General features: G+C 42.1%; 1 protein-coding gene across 2 annotated transcripts in view; it reads left to right on the top strand.

Annotated features, from left to right (window-relative positions):
- The window catches only part of PGM5 (phosphoglucomutase 5), a 180,786-nt gene that overhangs the window by 147,531 nt on the left and 15,602 nt on the right, over window positions 1–17,653 (top strand). The gene's annotated exons all lie outside the window — the stretch shown is intronic.

The following is a 17,653-nucleotide window of genomic DNA, read 5'->3' as shown; positions in this document are numbered from 1 at the left end:
ATAAGCCTCTCTACTCCCATATGCATTAACGCTCCAGGCAACATTAATTAATACCAGAAACAACCCACTCTAATGTTGGGTACTTCAAGCTATACAGCTGGCTGCTCCTGCCTTCTTGGTCTTCAATCCAGGTTTCGAAGCAAGATCCTTGATGAGATGATTTTTTGAGATGAAAACATTTGTTCTACCTGCCATACTTCCTTTGTGGAAAAGTAGAGAAACAGAGAAATACTCACTGCTACTGATTTTAGAGGTGCTCAGAATTTCTAGCTATAATTTGCCCTGATGGAGTAAGATACCTGGGAGGGTCTTCTTTCTTTGTCAGTAGTTTAGTGTTTTGTTTTTGTTTTGTTTTTTGTTTGTTGTGTTTTTTTTTTTCATGGTCGGTTTCTTTGGAGAGTCTCAAAGAACTTGGTAATAATGGGTGCTAAGATCCTTACACCTACCCCTGCAGCCAGGAGATCTGCCTGGAGTAAAATCATCCTAGATGGGACAGGAGAGGCTGGAGGGGGCTGAGAGCTGTTCTCAGGGTTAACCAAGAGCATGAGTGGGCAAAGCATGTGGCCAGCGTGAAGACCTTGGCTTTTCCTCTCAGGATCATAGCCCTTCCATGCAGGGGATGGGCCAAACTCTGCCAAAATAATTTGTTAGTGAGTACATTTCGCCCAAGATAGTACCAAATCATGCAAGAATTTGAGGCTTACCCTGTCTTTCCGAATAAAACACTATTCTACATCTCATGTTGGGGAGGGAGATTAAAGCAGGGGCCTAAAAGTCCAGAGCTACGTACAGAGTGAGGAATGATATTCCTGGCCTCACCAACTCTGACTCACTCTGACTCCGGGCTATTTTTTCCTCAACATTCTTTTCCCTATTTGCACAGGGTAAGTGGTTGTGATATTTGCTTATTTTTATTTACCTTCCACGCTGGACTGAGACCAGGCCATTAGACAAGTGTCACAACAATCCTATGCACACGAGTCTCTCCCTGAGGCAGTCCACAAAAGTAGTGCTTTTGATCCTCCAACCCACCTGCCCCGCCCCCAGGCTTCCTTTGAAGCTGAAAACCTCCATCGGCTTACTCTTAGAAGGTCGTGTGAGTAAAGGAAACATAAGTCATGCTGGTTTTGGTCCCCATGACTGCACATTTCTCATCCTGTTGGTGGAAAGAATTTGCCACTTTGAAGGGTTGGTGAATCCCTTCACTGACGTTCCTGTTGCAATTGCTGATTTGCCCTCCCTTCTCCTCAGAAACAAGAGTTTTCCTAGACCTGGCTAGATGGGCCCCCAAGGATGTAGCACATGATCTAGCTAAAAGTTTTATATTAAAATAGAACTCCTTGTTAAAATACCATACATCATTCACTCACCAACTTAAGCCCTATTGCATAATAGCTTTGAGTCAGGATATATCATAGAGTAAGACTTTAAAAGAAATCTAACCACCTAAGGGAAAGCAAGATTCTCTCAGCAGGCCAACCTGTCTTAATTACTGCTGAACTCTACCTAAGCCTTTAAGTTGGAGCATTTTGGAGGCTCCTTATAAGGTTGCTTTCCAGGACCACCTGCTTCTGCCTTCCAAAAAGCCTTTGATTAACTGTGAACAGAGATCAAAGTAAGATGTACTCCTGAAGCCGCTAGTGTTATTCCTGATCAGGGCCTGACTGGAAAGACCTGCTTGTGTTGCTTTCTCAGCTACAGAAAGAACCCCTTCCACCTTCTCTAATCTGCAAAGATTCCATTGTGAATCTTGTTCCAATTCAACAGGGAGTTTTTAACGTTTTACCCATGCTAACTCAATAGCCATCTACACTCAAATTATTTTGCAAGAGAACAGAGAGTTCCCTTCAACTGGCTTATTAGCATCTGGCTATTTTACTTTGCCCATGGATAGTTTCTTTTCCAGACATTTTGAACACATGTGAACAGAGCATATTTTAAACATTTACACTGATTGCCTTGCAGACGTACTCATAACAATCCTAGTGATGCAATTAGGAAAACTTGTGATATAATCTATATGCATTTAGACCATACCTTCACATGTAGATTTCCCATTTGCATCCTTTTGTAGAACAGTGATTATGCTATTTGTTTTAAGTTAATGTCAAATAATTTCTTATCTACATCAAAAATATTGTTTTAAAATTCTATCCATGTGTGCCTACGAATTGGTGGTAAGGAGAGGATGGGCCGGGGAGGGCCCTGATGAAATGAGCAGGTGCTTGCCCTGATCCCACTCTGTGTCCTTGGTAAATCAGGAAGGAAAGCTTCCAAAGGCTTGTTGCTGGAAGACTACCTAGTTTTTAAAATACAAGTTTATTTTAATTTTACCAGCAATCACTAGGCCTTCAATGAACCCTCAAACCAGCTGGTAATCATTTGGAAAAAGGAATGAGCCAAAAGCGTTTAAAATCACAGGTAACCAGAAACAGTACAATTGTTTCCATTTTATTTCCCATCCAATTTATTAGCAGGGCTGCTAAATTAGCTTCTCGTTGACCTTCTTCCCTTGTCCCTTTCAGCCTGTGGGTGGAGTAGTTAAGGAACAATAGAAGATCCAAAAGGAAAAGGAAGGAGAAGTTTTGTTAAGGGCTAGGAAAATCACAGACTGATAATCAGCCTGTGGCTAATCAACCCTTGGCTTTAGTACTTTCACTGCAGAATACAGTCACACCCCATGGCACCCCAGTCCTCGGGAGGGGCCTGATTTTCCCCCAGTCATCCTGAAAATTGAGGAATTTAAATATTTGTTTGTTTTTGTTTTATTGAGACAGAGTCTCACTCTGTCGCCCAGGTTGGAGTGCAGTGGCATGATCTCAGCTCACTATAACCTCCACCTCTTGGATTCAAGGGATTCTCCTGCCTCAGCCTCCTGAGTAGCGGGGACTACAGATGCCTGCCACCATCCCTGGCTTATTTTGTATTTTTAGTAGGGACAAGGTTTCCCATGTTGGCCAGGCTGGTCTCAAACTCCTAACCTCAAGTGATCCACCTGCCTCGGCCTCCCAAAGTGCTGGGATTACAGGTGTGAACCACCACACCCGGCTTTAAGTATGTGTTTTTGATAAGCTGTACCTAGAAGGCTTTAACGACTAATACCTAAGCACCAGGTCCCTCATATTTATTCACCTGTCAAACCAAAGGTCATCTGTCATTGTGTTCTACCTGTTCTTAATAAGACTTTGTAATCCAGAAATAAAGTATAGAGCCATTTTGTTTTACATAGGGAGAATATATGATTTGTAATCTAAACCAGAATACAGATGCTCCTAGATTTATAACAGAGTTACACCCCAATAAACCCATCATAAGTTGAAAACGCATTGAATACACCTCGCCTCCGGAACATCAGAGCTGAGCTCAGCCTACCTTGAACAAACTCAGAACATACATTAACCTATGGTTGGGGAAAATCATCTAACACAAACCCCATTTTATAATAAAGTGCTGAATATCTCATGAAATGGATTGAATCCTATACTGAAAGTGAAAAAATCGTCATATAGGGACTCACAGTACGGTTTCTACTGAATGTGTATTGCTTTCACACCATCATAAGATTGAAAAATCATTAAGTAGAACTAGCAAAAGTTGGGGATCTGTACTTTTGTGAGTGAAAGATAACTGTAATTATGTTTAGATTGTCCCCAATAAACCAGGAGACATGATTAGCTACCAGCGTGCATCCTCTCTTAGAACCGCATATCTCTGTGGAGATGGCTTTCTAAGAACACTAGCAACGAAACTTGAAAGAGGGAACATACAGAAATGAGAAGAGTCAGCTCAGTGGTTCTCAGCCCAGGCTGCACATCAGAACCACTCGGGCAACTTGGTGAAAGTACCTATGCTTTGGCCCCAGTCCTAGAGATTCTACTTTAATTGTTTTGAGGTGGGACCTGTAGATTTTTAAAAGTTTCCCGGATGATATTAATTAGACAAGTGCATCTCAAACTTTAATTACCGGTCAATCACCTTGGGAATGTGTTAAAATGTGGATTCTGACTCAGGTATGAGGAGGGCCAGAGATTTTGCATTTCTAACAAGCCTTGGAGCTTCTAACAAGCCTTGTTAGGTGGTCCAGGAGCCACCCGTTGAATAGCAAAGAGCTAAGTGAACTGTGAAGTGCTAGCAGCAGGACCTTGAATTCTTTAAAACTGTAGAATGAGCGGCACCTGTTTTTAATACCGTTCCACACATTGATCTCTGTCTCCTGGACTTCTATTTATGTTGCTTATTGGATTCCACTTGAATGTCTTATAGACATCACCAACTTGACATGTGCAACACTGAATTCCCACCAGCCTCCTGTGCATGCCTCCAAAACAAACTCCAGCATCCTGCTTATTTCATTCTTCTCCATCTCAGTAAATGGCAGTTCCATTCTTCCAAATGGTTAAGCCAAAAAACCCTAGGATTCAGCCTTGACTTCTTCTTTCCTCTCTTTCATGCCTCAGTCCTTCTCATTCAAGAGTAAATCCTATCAAAACACACCCAGAATCTGACCCCATCTTACCACCTCCACCATTTCCACCCAGGGCCAAGCACTGTTCTCTCTAGCGCAGTACATAGTCTCCTAACTGGTCTCCTTCCCTCCACACTTGCCCATTCTCTACCCACCCTGTTCTCAGCATAGCAATCAGAGTGATTCTCCTGAAACATGTTAGACCACCTCATAGCTCTGCTAAAATCCTCCCCTCCACCTCATTCAGAGAAGAGCCCAAACCCTTACCATGATCTTGAACGACATACTGGAAATGGCCCCCTTCTCCCTCTGACCTCATTTCCTATCTCTTTTCCCGCTTCTCTCTCCACTCCAACTGCTGTTTGGTGAACACGATGAGAACGCTCTGCCTTGTGTTATTTATGATGGCTGTTCCCTCTGCCTGAAATGCTTTTCCTTCTGACATCTGCATGGCTTGTCTCCTTACTTCTTGGTAAGGGCGTCCCTGGCCACCTGATATAAAATAGCCCTCACATGCAGGTACTTCTTACCTCCCTACCCTGCTTTGCTTTCTCCATGGCGTTTATCCTCATCTTACATATATGTATATATATTTATCTATATATATTTGTTTATTCTATTTTATTGTCTGTTTCCACCCAGTTGAATGGAAGCACCAGGAGGCTGGGACTTTGTCAGATTAGTTCCCTGTAGCCCTAGTGCACCTGGTATGTGGTAAATGCCCAATGTAGTTTTGCCAAATTATTGCAATATTGACCATTAATTACTTTGGAATATCTCAGCCCAATTATATCACACAAGAAGCTGAAATATTCTTTATTCAGGATGAATGTTTGTGCTATCATCGGGTTTCCTCCTATGACTGAGGTTTTGAATAAAATAAATGCCATTTTTAAGGTCCCTGCAATATGCAGGCTCCATTCTAGAAACATCCTTTATCTTATTCATCGTTCCAGTAGCCCCATGGCAGAATTATCCTGCTTTTGCAGGAAAGGAAACTGAGTCAGGGAGCAATTCAGATTCATGGAGTGGGTAGTTTCTGGACTGGAGGTTCAAACTAAGTCTTTCTTATAACAAAATCCATGTTGCCCATGTTAACGTTGTAGGCCCAGAAGAGAATTTCTTTTTACTTGTGCTTGAGTCCAAGGCTACCTCTGGAGCCTCAGTTCAGTGTTATTGAGAGGCTTTTTCCTCATATCAATCAATTCTATGATTCTCTGACACCAACTGGGTGCAACAATTCAAGTCAGTTCTGATGTTATCTGGATTTAGCCCAGACCCTACAGGTTAAGGGCTCAGTTTCACAAGATTGCTCCTAGTAGGAATGCCAGCTGCAAATAGGGTGCACAGGCTACCCACGTTTTTGCCTTGCCAACTACAAATTTAGAGTTTTCTACAACCCCCCTTCAGATTTAATAATTCACTAGAATGACCCACTGACCTCAGGAAAGTGCTTCGCTTAGCATTACTGGTTCATTATAAAGGCTAGAACCCAGGACAGTCAAATGGAAGAAATGCATAGGACCAGGTGTGGAGAAGGAGTGTGGAGCTTCCTTCCATGCCCTCTCTGAGTAAGACACCCTCCAGCACCTTGATGTGTTCACCAGCCTGGAAGCTCTTCAAACCCTGTTGAAGGGTTCTTATGGAGGTTTCACTAGGTAATTACGGTTGATTAAATCATTGACCCTTGATGGTTGAATTTGGTCTCCAGCCCTGCTCCCCTCCCTGTAGGTCACGGGGTGGGGCTGAACGTTACAGCCCTGTAGCCACCTGTTTGGTTCCTCTGGCAGCCAGCCCTCCACCTGAAACTATGTTGGGGCTCACCAAGAGTCCCTCATTAGCATAAAGTCTGCTGTGGCTGAAATAACAAAGGACACTCCTATCATTCAGGAAGTTCCAAGAGTTTTAGGAGCTCTGTGCCAGAAATTGAGGACAAACACCAAATGTGTTTATTATTCCACACTGTTAAGAGAAATTTAGCCTAAAGCTGCCTCCTTACATAATTTAAGTTCGGCCTAAAGGTTTTTCCATGCATAGTGAACTATGACCTAACTGGATGTGTAAACAGACTGAACAGACTATAACCTACTCTTGTGACAAGTAGCTGAGTCCCAGCCAATCACAGCGGCTGAGTTTCAGCCAATTACAGGCAGCCACTTTTTCAGAATGTGTTCAAATAAGGCGAAAACTGAGCTGTAACCAATCCAGCTGTTTCTGGACCTCACTTCTGCTTTCAGTACTTCACTTTTCTCTTTCTGTTCATAAATGTTATCTGACCTCGTGGCAGCTCCAAGTTGCTCTGAACCTATCTGGTTCTGAAGGCTGCCTGATTCAAGAATCGTTCTTTGCTCAGTTAAACTCTTAAATTTGTTTAAGGTTTTTCCTTTAACAACAGTTATAAAAGTGAACAGTGCCTTAAAAACAACCAGTTTTCTGTACTAATTTTGAATTAGCAATGAATAGGATTTAGAAACATTGTGGAAATAATATTCTAAATAAATATTGGATATCTTTTCTAGTTCATAGGGGATCTAGAGTGAGTAGTCAAAAACTTGGAGAATAAATTAGAAATGAATATAATACACATGATGTGAAAGAGAAACAGAATGGAGTTCAGAAGTGACACAAATCCTCATTCACTTAGCCATGTACTTTCACGACAAGATAAAGATTTTTGTATATGTATATGTGTGTACATGCATGTGTGTATGAGAGCATGATTTTGGGACCATACCAGGTATATGTGATTTAAAGAGCTAAAAGTTGTGCCTCGGTCCTGGTTTTGGGTCAACTTTGGATTACAGTTTATAGCCCCCCAAACCCTGAAAAAAAATTATATCTCCTCTCCTTACTTTCCCATATGTAGTTAAAAATGAAAACAAATTCAGCTTTAAAAATAAATAAAAACATTGTTATTTAAGAAGAAAACCTGAGCAAGGATATATTAATAGCCATATGTATGAGGGAAAACATGAGGAAATACCTCATTTTATTTTTCTCCTCAGAATTTGGTCGGTATTGCTGCACTTTGGAGCTATGGGGGAGGGCAAAGTGTTGAAGAGAGAGTTTAGAAGAGAAACACTTGGTGAAGAGTTGGGCTCTAACCTCTAGGACCAAGTTAAGGAGCTGGCTCTTTCCGCTTAGACGAGAGGCGTGACTTGGAGGTCTTCAGGAATTTAAGGAATAATGTGAGGCGGGGAAAGAGGACCAGCTGTTCTCCATAACTAATGAATATGTAATTTGAGGAAATAAACTCAAGCTGAACTGGAAGAGATTCAGGTTGACTGTTAGAACAATTTCTCAACTGTCAAGCCTCCTGCCCAATTAGGATGGCTGGTTTGTGCTTTTCTAAGTCTCTTTGCCTACATGTATTCAAATAATTTTAAAACAGGGGCAAGAGTAGAAAGTATTGAGCAGGATAATGTCTCAAAGTAAGTGTCAGTCTTAAAATTTTAGTTCTGTAATTATAATTTTTTTTTTTTTAAAGAAGAAACAAGTTCTGGTCAGGTGGGTTAGATTTCCCTCTAGCGGTGTAGAAAGGAATTTAATATGGCTGTGTTTTCATAACTGGCTCTTGGAGGGGAATTAAACTTGGAAAGATGCAAAGATGTATAGGTTTTTTTCTATTTCTACTTAGATGAGTACTTTCTGAAAAGGCAAACAAAACACCGGGGCAAACAGTCCTTCTTTTCCTCCCTTAGATATTGAAATCTGGACTCATACTCTGCCATTACTACATATTGTTTTCCCTGGAGCTGAGAACACCCCTGGGAGGGTTGGTCATCTGATGGCATGTGAAAAACTCCCTTGGTTAGGAATCTGGGAGATTCCGCCAGGGCCTAGTGTCTATCGTAGACCAGGATTTTTTAGAGTTTTTATGACTATAAGCCTTTTTCTTGGCCAAACATTATGATCAGATCTCCTTTCAAGGTACTGAGTATGCGAAGCCCTGTGTATCCACACTACACACAGTCTGGGACTTGTGGGAAACTACGGACTGCCACCATGAACCACTCATGTTAATCCCAAAGACAGAGCCCATCTCACACGTCCCTTCATGGCAATATATACAAAAGAGGCCCTTAATTCCAAATCTTGCAAGAATATCAGCATCGCCAGCTTATCCCGAGAACCAGTGGTCTTAAGAACAGAACACTAAAGAACCAAAAGGCATGCCTTGATCCTGGCTTTGGGTCAAGTTTGGATTACAGTTGAGAAAGCCTGAACTCTTAAAAAAAAAATTGTATCTCCTCCCTACTTTCTTGCATGTCGTTTAAAATAAAAAACAAAATTAGCTTTAAAAATAAATATAAGGAAACCTAAAAACATTTTGATTTTTTCCTTATGATGCTATTCTAATTTCTAAAATATTAAATATCAGCTTCTTACCAAAACGTCTTTTGTTTTGGTGCCGGTTTTACCATGTCTAAAGCACATGCTTAACCAGCTATTGGTTAACCCAGCGATGTTTATATCCACAAATCACTGAGTCTTGCTGGATCTTGTTTACTCAGCCTGAAAAAGGAGCATGAATGAATTTGCAACAGTCACACAAGTCCAGAGGTCACTGGTCATCACTTCTCTTGCCAGATGAATGGGTTTGACAAGCTGTGTCCAGCACAATCTGCCTTTCCCAGCAGCCTTTTTGTTCCAGCCCAGATGCACAGCACAATCACGTTTCCGTGCCTTTCAGGAGAAAGCTACCCAGGTCTCATGAACTGGTGGTGATTCCGGTTTTCTTTGAAGTGGTGTCCTTCCTTGGTGTACAGTAAATCATTTGCTTTGCTTATATAATAAATAAGAGTGTATCTTAACAAATGGGGACTGACAGTGAACTTGGAGGTTGGCTGTGGCCTTCAGAAGGAAGCTCTGGACTAGTGTGTGCAATTAGCCAGCATCTGGAGGCAGCTTTGCCTGGGCTTCCCACCACAGTCATGCTTCATTCACATGCAGAATACAGGATCTGAGCTGTCAAGGGGAGAATGTGGCTGTTTTTGCTCTCCTGTCTACTCTTGGCTGATTTTAAGTTCGATGCCCTAATCCCAGAATGAGAATTCCTGTTCCAGATGCAGGTGAGGGAGTTTCCCATCCCTTGTTTCTGACTCCCAGGAATGCTGGCAGGCCTGACAAACTCCAGGGAGGAGCATCTCAATGCCAGAATGCTTAAGCCTTGGGCAGGAGGGAAAGCCGTTAGAGGTTTGTACAATTTTGGCGTCGTGTTTGTGTTTTTGGTTTTATTTTTGAGCATTTTTGTTGGTACAAATCATCACATGAGGCATATTTTGGCAGGCTGGGCCTGTGTACTATACCGTCATGATATGAGATGGAAGGTGGATGAGGCTGAGAGAGTGGCTTAAAATGTAGACTTCATTATTATTCAGGTATGGGGAGGCCCACAGATGTTGAGATGACTGATAGTTTGTTACTCACAGTTCCCAAGAGGAGGGGGCACAACACGCCACACAGGATCACACAGGTAAGCGCCAGGGTCAGACAGGAGGCAGAATGAGCAAAGGGAAAATGTGGGTGAAGCCTTTTTGGGGATTCTGTGGGAAAGGCAAGGTAAAGCATGGTGAGCAGGTTTAGGATTAGCTTGTTTGAATAATTTCAGCAGGCTCTGGGGCATAGGGACTGTCCCTAATTGCCTGGTACCTAGCCTTGGGGTGGTTAGGGCAGAGAAATAGTGGCCCAATTTGAGAGCCCTGTGTGGGCTGAGAAAGGAAGTGTCTGGTTTGCATCTGAAAGGTAAGCTCCAGGGTGTGCTGTTTGCTGTCTCTAAGAATTAGCTAACTCTGGGAAGAACAAAACCTTCCAGAGTCAGCCAGGCCCTAAGATGTCAAAGCATTAGAATGAAAACACCAGCTTAACAGCCAGAGGAAAAGACAAAACCACTGTCACTTTCTCAGGTGGCTAAAATTGTTAGGCAGCACCCCAAGAAGATTTTGGTTTTTTCGCATACCATCAAGGCTGGATGGCCTCTGATACAAACATTGGGCTTTGAAATCAGCTATTTTTGTTTTGAGTCCTAGTTCTGCCATTTTCCAGTTTTGTGATCTTGGGCAACTTAATTTCTCCATCAGTCAAATTGAGATAGATATACTTCTTATTTTATATTGCTGTAATGATTAAATCAGGTAATTCATATATGTAAAGAGTTTTGCACAATGCCTGTGTAAATCAAAGAAAACAACCAAGATGAGCCTTAATCATTTTAGAGTTTTATTTTGCCAGGGTTAAAGGTCATGGCCTGTGACACAGCCTCAGGAGGTCCTGAGAACATGTGCCCAAGGTGGTTGGCTTATACTTGGTTTCATACATTTTAGGGAGATAGAAGTTACAGGCAAAGACACAAGCAACACATGTAAAGTATACATTGGCTTGGCCCAGAAAAGCAGGACATGTCAAAGAAGGAGAGGCTTTCAGGTCATAGGTGGATTCAAAGATTTTCTGATTGGCAATTGGTTGAAAAAGTTAAGCTTTGTCAGAAGAGGTAAAGTCAGTATAAACAAATGTTTGAGTTAAGATAAAGTTGTGGAAGCTGAGGTTCTTGTTATGTAGATGAAGCCTCTAAGTAGCAGGCTTCAGAGAGAATAGATGGTCAATATCTCTTATTAGACCTCAAAGGGTGTCAGACTCTCCAGAAAAGATCTAGCAAGGGACAGGGATTCTCTACAGAAGGCAGATTTCCCCCACAAAAGATGGCTTTGTAGAGCCATCCCAAATTATGTCCAAGAAATATATTTTGGGGTAAAATGCTTTGATTTCCTTCAGTGTCTGTTATCTGTCATCTGATGCTGTATCAGGGTCAGGTTGGAATTTGGTATCTTATTGCTGCAAAGAGTCTGTTCTGTCAGTCCTAGAATCTCTAACTGTCAACACCTAAGCTCCAGAGAGGAGGATATATTGAGGCATATGTTATCCCCTTTTCCTGTCACGGCCTGGACTAGTTTTCGGGATCCTTTTGGCCAATAATGGGGGGCAGGGAGATGTCCATTTAGTCAGTTTGGGGCTTAGAATTATATTTTTGGTTTATACCTGACATGTGAATAAATGTTCAATAAATGTTTATTGTCATTAATGTTATTGTTTCTGCCTTTTTTTTTTTTTTTTCATATGGAGTCTCACTCTGTCCCAGGCTGGAGTGCAGTGGTGCAGTCTTAGCTCACTGCAACCTCCACCTCCCAGGTTCAAACAATTCTCCTGCCTCAGCCTCCTGAGTAGCTAGGACTACAGGCATGTGTCACCATGCCTGGCTAATTTTTGTATTTTTAGTAGAGAAGGGGTTTCACCACCATTATTTTTATTAATAATGGTGTTGACTGGTTTTCTTATCACACGAGGATAAAAGATTCCCAGATTACTTAGCAATTTGTTTTATACTGCAATTGACTTGTCCTTTTCCCTCCAAATTACCATCTCAGAGAGCAAACTGGATCCATGAGAAATGTCCCAAGACAACTGACAGCTTCTAAAAACCTAGGTCTTCTCTGAGAGCTCCCAGGGCTCTCATGACATGGCATTTTAGATGTACCATGCTTTGTCAGAAGGTTCAAGGATGAAGTGGAGTTTCTCTACTTGTCTCTCCATTCATGGAACAAATTCACTACCTTCCTGGCTTGGAGTAAGAGGTAGTAAGCAGGGGTTGTTCAATGATTTCATTTCATCCAAATAATGTGCAATCCATTGGTTGTTCCAAGCTCTTTTACCAGAGAGAAAGGGCTTGAACACTGCAGTGGGTGTGTGATGAAAGGCAAGTTCATTGAAGAAAGGACCCCTGAAGTTTCTTGACTAGGCAGGAGGCATGTGCCCTCTGGCTTCAAGGGGTTAAACAGAAAAACTGGTTCCTTGGAGCAGGAGTCAAGTTTTTTTCTGAATAGTCCCAGAGAGTAAATAGTTTAGGCTTTGCTAGCTGTATTAGTTTGCTAGGGCTGATGTAACAAAGTACCACAAACTGGGTGGCTTACAAAACAAGAACTTGTTTCTCACCCTGGAGGTTAGAAGTCTGAGGTGAGTGTGTTGACAGAGCTGGTTCCCTCTGAGGGCTGTGAGGGAAGGAGCTGTTGATCTGTTCCAGGCCTCTCTTTTTGGCTTATAGATGGCTGTCTTTTCCCTGTGTCTCTTCACATCATCTTCCTTCTGGTGTGTCTCTGGGTCCAAATTTCCCCTTTTAATAAGAACGCCTGTTATGTTGGATTACAGCCCACCCTAATGATCTCATTTTAACATGAGTACCTCTGTAAAGGCCCCATCTTAAAATAATGTCACTTTCTGAGCTATTAGCAATTAGGACCTCAACATATGCACTTATGGAAGACAAATTACAACTTCTCAACTGCCACTGTTGCACAAAAGCAGTCACAGGTAATACATAAATGCATTAGTGAAGCTATATTCCAATAAAACTATAGGCACTGTAATTGACTTAAGATAATTTTAACATGTCACAAAATCTTATTTTTTCCCCCAACCATTAATCATAAAAACCATTTTTATGGCTGCACCAAAACCAGGTGGTGGCCTGGGTTTGGCCTAAGGACTATAATTTGTTGACCCTTGCCTTATAGGTTTCTGAATATGACACATTATTCACAATTTCTGATTACATTCAATACAGCATGCATCAACATGAGTTTGTCTAAACCATCCACACTGTAAAATTTAAAATTACATTTGTATTTGTGTATATTTGTATATATAGATGAATTGTAAAGTTTTAGGGGAAAAAATATCAAATCTCTCTGGAAATCTCCAGCATTAGGCTTCTGAGATTGAACTCCATAGCTTTTGATTGCAGCCAAACATGAAAGGGAAACGATTGTATTTGTGAAATCAAATTCCTTTTTCAGGTCTTTTGTTTCTTGTCAAAAGGGTTCTTCGTTTTTCTTTTTAAAGCAATTGCTTACACATGATTTTCAGAAGAGCAGCACTATGTCAGAAGAAAAGGGGAAAACGTTAATGGATAAATGGGATGAAGAAAGAAAGTATGAATATGAGCCCTGGTGAATTCTTACAAAGAATGGGAAGCAAACACGTGACATTTCAGTAGTCACCCCAAGCCAGGGAGTGCTGTGACATTGCATGCCCGTGTGAATGGGGCTTCTGGGAGCTGTTAACAATGTACTAGTGCATTTCAGTCACATTAACAATGATCCTCAAACCCAGTCTCCAAGGAATCTCACCCCATTTCCCTAGGAAGTAGCAATTGTGTTGTTTTTGTTCTGTTTCTTTGCTTTTAATTATATTCTTGGGAATTACAGTCAGGATAGTCGGTGTGGTGTCTAACAAAAGCTAAGAGACTTTGATGATATACTAAGATTTCCCAGTTTTACATTTTACACTGTCTTTGACCATGTAAGTGTTTCTATATTGTTGAATCAAGCCGCTGACTCTGACTCATATCAACCCATGTTTTCCAGAATTTACAGTCATTATGAATTTGCTTTCCTTTTAATGGATAAGAGTCGATAAAAAGTTTAAAAGAAAGTACGTTTACCCTGTTATTAACAGTGCTTTATACTTTTGCTACACTAAGGGTCGTTCTTGGACCATCCACATCACCTGGTTGCTGCTTAGAAATGCAGAATCTCTGGCCCCAGCCCAGATCTACTTATTCAGATCCTGCATTTTAACAAGCTCCTCAGGTGGTTCATGTGCACATTGAAGTTTGAGAAGTCCTAACGCTGGGCGTGGCGGCATTAGCCTACAGAGTGCCATCTACTCAGGGGGCTGAGGTGGGGAGGATCCCTTGTGCTTAGGAGTTGAAGACCAGCATGGGCAACTGAAGGAGGCCCTGTCTCTAAAAAAAGAAAACGGATGCTGGCTGCGGTGGCTTATACCTCCAATCCCAGCACTTTGGGAGGCTGAGGTGGGTGAATCACCTGAGGTCAAGAGTTCGAGAACAGCCTGGCCAACATGGTGAAACCCCTTCTCTACTAAAAATATACAAATTAGCCAGGCATGGTGGCAGGTGCCTGTAATCCCAGCTACTTAGAAGGCTGAGGCAGGAGAATTGCTTGAACCTGGGAGGCAGCGGAGGTTACGGTGAACCAACATTGCACCACTGCACTCCAACTTGGGTGACAGAGTGAGACTCCGTCTCAAAAAAAAAAAAAAAAAAAAAAACGGAGAAAAATAAAAGTGTGAGAAGTCCTGTGATGGATGACCTTTGGGATCCTTATTTCCACCTCTGCTTAGCAGGCTTGACATTGTCTCCAGACCAGATAAACCCTCTAAGGCCAAACCAAATAGGATGCATTTATAGGGGTGCCTGGCCTCTATTTCTTCCTCATTTAGGAAAATCATAAAACATGCAGAAAATAACCCAGACAAATGTGCCAAGATCCTTAAAGACTTGTTCCTGCTTCTCAGGTCAATTAACAAAAAAAGAAACAAGAAAATCAGTTTCAATTTGCATCTCCGTAGAAACCCTTCCTCAATATCAACTCAGCAGTGTTAGACTGTTTTCTTCACACAATTATACTAGTTGAGCTGAGAGATTCAAAATAAACGTGGATGAATTAAAGAAAGTTCTAATTTGATTTTGCCAAGGCACAAAGCCTTGCTGAAATTGTGGGTAGACAGTCTAGCACAACTTCAATTACTAGGAAAAGGTCAATTATTTAAAACACTTTAAATATGTTAGGTTAAATGGCAGCAGAGTCTAAAGGCAAAGGCCATAAAAGAGCATGTTCCTTTGTCAAAATTGCATTCATAAAGTGTGCATTAACCATCCATTAATTTCACTAATAGTCTTTCTATTGTGGGGAAGAGTCTCTCCTCGTTTACAGGGCTCATTTCCATGTTTTTAGTGCCTGGTGTTAATGACTGTCCCACTACTGCCTCCTCCATAAGACTCAGGTGGCCCTCGTAGCAGAAGTTCTCTTCTAGTTTGCTTCTGCTACTCACCTCAACTCTGCCACTCTGCTTTGCTCAATGTGGAAGTCTTTGCTAACTTCTTTAGAATCTGATACACCCTTAAGGAATGTGTTTCAAAAGCTGTGATGTCCGTTCCTTCTCTTGTCAACATTGTCTTATGCAACTGCAATCTGATTGTATTCTCTCTGGCTCGATATATAGGGCATGGTGCACACAAAAATGCAGGCAAGCTTTCCTCCACTGGGTGTGTCACTGACCCTCTCGCTGACACAGAGAGATGTTGCCTCTGAGTTGAGTGGCTTTCTCACTCCAAGAGCTGGGAACACCTCAACATTCTTAATCTCTTTTTATCTTTTATCAAAAAGATAACATGAACTTTATTTTATGGGCAAATAAACATAAGCTAGAAGGGTTGTTGACTATCTACCAAAGGTCAGCTCATTGGGACTGGTATGCAGGTCCACTCACTTGTAGCCTTCTTTTTTATTAATAGCAAGTCAGGCTTATGGCTTCGATGATGATAGTGGTAATAATAATAGTGTTCATCAGGACATATCAGTGCTCGCCCTGTATGGGGGCTAGGCAGAATGCTATGTGTTTTGTGTGTGTTATATCTCATTCTCACCACAATCCAATGCTATAGGTAGTCATGCTATCCATCCATGTTTTACAAATAAGAAAACTTTGGCCCTGAGAATTTGAACAATCTACTGTTTCTAAACGGCGTCACTGGTATTTGAACCTACATTTGGGCCTCAGAGTCCAAGACCTTAACTAAGGTCCTTATTATGTGCCTTCAAAAAATATGGGGTGCTCACCCACCTATGAAAAGTAAATTGGAGTAGACCAGCGTTCCCATCTTCAATCTGGCACAGTTAATGCACCTTAATCCGTCCTCTAAGAATGTTGTCAGAGGCGGTCCTCAAGCCCCACAATTCCAGACTAGTAGGAAGTGTGGTCTCTCTTTCAGTCCTCCTATTCCCTTTTATGTCCTCAAATCCTTTCCCAAGGGCTAGTCCTTTCTTATAAGGCTGTACCCTCTGGAAGCTGGAGAATGCCACTGTGCTACTTTGTAACTAGTTACCTCAAGTAGGCTGTGGGGTGGCAGTGGTGGGAAGTACAGAGAGACTGTGAACTCCTCTCCCAGAGAAGCAGCATCACCACCCTGGGGTGAACCTCACCATGGGTAGGTCTGAAAGGAGGTAGTGGGGTGAGCCTCCACCATCCGGCCACTGAAGGACCCTGCCTGGGCCTTGGCAACCCCTCAACATGGGAGGGGAGAGAGCACACACTCTCAGGGCTCCACTCAGCCAGGAGTTCTCCTTGCCAAAGTGGGCCTGGAGTCTCAGCCTCTTTGCTTTGGTGATGTCTTCGCACAGCTGCTTTGCCAGCTCTGGTGTGCTCCTAGGAGGGCTGGGTTGAGTGGAGACAGTTCCTGGATTTTGTGTTTATATAGTTGTGTGTGTGTGTATTGTGTTGTGTTGTGTTGTGTTTTTAAGATGGGATTTCGCTCTTGTTGCCCAGGCTGGAGTGCAGTGGTGCAATCTTGGCTCACTGCAACCTCCGCCTCCCAGATACAAACGATTCTCCTACCTCAGCTTCCCGAGTAGCTGGGACTATAGGCATGCACCACCACGCCAGGCTAATTTTTTTTTTTTTTTTTTTGGTAGAGACGGAGTTTATCCATGTTGGTCAGGCTGGCCTCGAATTCCCGACTTCAGGTGATCCACCCCACTCGGCCTCCCAAAGTGCTGGGATTACAGGCATGAGCCACCGTGCCTGGCCTAGTTCTCTGTTGTAGTCATGAGCAGTTCAGTCCATGCTGAGAGTTTGCATCTCAGGGCATAGGCATAATAGGGGACGTGGAGGACTGCAGTACTTTTTCTCCCCAAATGGTTGCTGGGCTCCTTATGCAAATCTGCCAGCCCTCCACAGTAGTCTTCAAGGCCCTCATAATACAAAAATCTCTACTTCAGAAAAAGAGAAAATTTAAATTAGAATGCCCCAGATTCCTGGATATGTAACTATCCAGGTAAAATTTATACTTACTAATGTTAAAATTATTTCACTGCCTCTAGTCCACTATTGCTTGTTCAGTGGTAGCAAATTCAGTCGCCCACCAACACAGGCAGTAAGTCCTAGATTGGAGCCATTTTAAGACAATAGAGCATGGTGGGCACGCTGGTGATGCTCAGCTGTCTTTAATTATTGCTTTGTTAATATGTGAGCTCAAGGTTGCCAGGTTTTCTGATTTTAAAAGAAGCAAGATATCTGGATTTTCAAATGAAATTTGATTTTTAAATATTGGCAGGA

The sequence above is a fragment of the Papio anubis genome, chromosome 13 (genome assembly GCF_008728515.1).
Source record: "Papio anubis isolate 15944 chromosome 13, Panubis1.0, whole genome shotgun sequence".
In the NCBI taxonomy this organism is placed as follows: Eukaryota; Metazoa; Chordata; class Mammalia; order Primates; family Cercopithecidae; genus Papio; species Papio anubis.
Note: the sequence above shows the minus strand (reverse complement) of the source record. Positions and strands in the feature narration are given on the sequence as shown.